The sequence below is a fragment of the Galeopterus variegatus genome, unplaced genomic scaffold (genome assembly GCF_000696425.1).
Source record: "Galeopterus variegatus unplaced genomic scaffold, G_variegatus-3.0.2 Scaffold5301, whole genome shotgun sequence".
NCBI lineage: Eukaryota > Metazoa > Chordata > Mammalia > Dermoptera > Cynocephalidae > Galeopterus > Galeopterus variegatus.
The window spans coordinates 155,056-157,148 of NW_007731412.1; positions in this window are offsets into that span (position 1 = coordinate 155,056).

The following is a 2,093-nucleotide window of genomic DNA, read 5'->3' on the forward strand; positions in this document are numbered from 1 at the left end:
ATGAGATGGACAGACATCCCTGCCTCAGGAAGAATGACTAAACGAGAACCGTAAACCAAACGAATAAGGGATTATGTGGTCTGTTAGAAGGTGATGGGGGAAGCAGGGGATACAGCTTTAAGCAGGGGACCAGGGAAGGGTGTACTGAGGTGAAGATATTTGAGCAAAGGCCTGGAGGAAGTGAGGGAGTGAGCACTGGAGATATTGGGGAAGAACATTCTAGGCAGAGGGAAAGACTGGGGAAGAGCCTCCCAGGCCTGTGCAAAGGCCCTGTGGCAGGAAAGATGTGACATGTATGAGGGATTGAAAGTTCTGCAGTGATTCAGTCTAGGGTGTCACAGAGGGGAGTTAGGAGATGGAACAGCAGAGGCAGGTGGAGTCTCAAACGCCAGCCAAAGGGGCTGGAACATTGTCCCGTAGGCACTGAGGAGCCACGGAAGTGCTGGGAGCAGGGGATGGAGGAAGTCAGCTCTGGGAGCAGAAAGATCCCTTGGGTGCCAGGTGAAGGACATACTGGAGCAGAAGAGACTGGAAAGAGGCTGGGTGAAGGTCTAGGGGAGGCCCAGTACCCTGGCCCAGGGTCTGCTCTGGTTGTTCCAGGCTGGGTGGCCCTGGTGTCACATACACACCTTGTCATCTCACGTGAGGGCTCTTTACCCTCACCTTTTTTCACCAAACAGCATGTTTTGACAATGGTTCTGTTTCAGTCCTGTATTAGTTTGCTCTGGCTACCGTAACAAAGTACAAGAAACTGGGTGCCTTTCGTAACAGAAATTTATTGTCTCACAGTTCTGGAGGCCACAAGTCTGGAATCAAAGTGCTGGCAGGGTTGGTTCATGCTGGTGGAATCTGTTCCATGCCTCCCCTGGCTTCTGCGGGTTTGCTGGCCATCTTTGGCGTTCTTGGCTTGTAGAAGCATCACCTTATCTCTGCCTTCATATTCACATGGTGTTCTCTCTGTGTGCATGTCTGTGTCCAAAACCCCCTTTTTATAAGGACACCAGTCATACTGGGGTGAGGGTCCACCCTACTCCAGTATGACCTGATCTTAACTAATTAAATCTGCAATGACTATTTCCAAATAAGGTCACATTCTGAGGTCCTGGGGGTTAGGACTTCAACATATATTTGGGGGGGGGGGAGGGGAATAAGGACACTATTCAGTCCATAGTGAGTACATATAGAGACACCTGTCTTTTTCGAGGCTGTGTAATGTTTTATCGTTTGGATGAACTATGATCCTTTTAACCAAACCCTCAAAGAAAGACCCTTCAGTGTTTCCAGGGCTGAGCTGGGGCCTCCTCTGGGTCTGATTCTCTTCTGGTCTCTGGTGCTGTGGGAGGGCCCCAGAGCTATTGTTGGCTCCAAGGCTGAGTTGGGAGGGCTGGTGATGGAGTTTCAGCTTGACTGTCTACCCAGGCTGCAAACAGTCTGGCCTCTTTGGGCATATTGACAAAGGGTCTTGGGTCTCCCCCCGCCCCACCGTCTACCCCAGGCTGGATTTCCCAGCAACGGTTACGTAATTCCCCAGTCTGCATGTCTCCACAGCTGGGCAGCTGGCAAACAAATTCAGATCTCAGCCACAGTGGGCGCCTGGGCCTCCCAGCCCATTCCCTTAGGCCCCGCCTGGCCTCTTGACACCTGTCAGCTCACATGACCCTTCCAGTGCTCCCCCCACTGTGCAGTGGGCACAGACAGCAGCTCTGATTTTTGCAATTTAGAAACAAAACTTTTGCAGCAGTAGATGCAGGTAGTGACATAACCTGAAAATGGATGGCCAAAGGGCATATTGAGAACAGCAAGTCTCCCTCACTGCTTCCCAGGCCCTTATCCGTTTCCCACTGTTAAGTTTCCTGTGTCTCCTCTCAGAAATATTTTAGGCATACAAGATATAAGAAAAGACACATATGCATATAAGAAGAGACACATGTTACTCGTATTTTTTTAATAAAAGGAGATATTCCTTAGCCCCAGGGCTGATGTTCAGCCATGCTGATGATAAAAATGTGAAGCTAGGGGCCGGCCCGGTGGCGCACTGCGATAGTGTGCCGCTTGGGAAGCGCGGTGGCGCTCCCGCCGAGGGTTCGGATCCC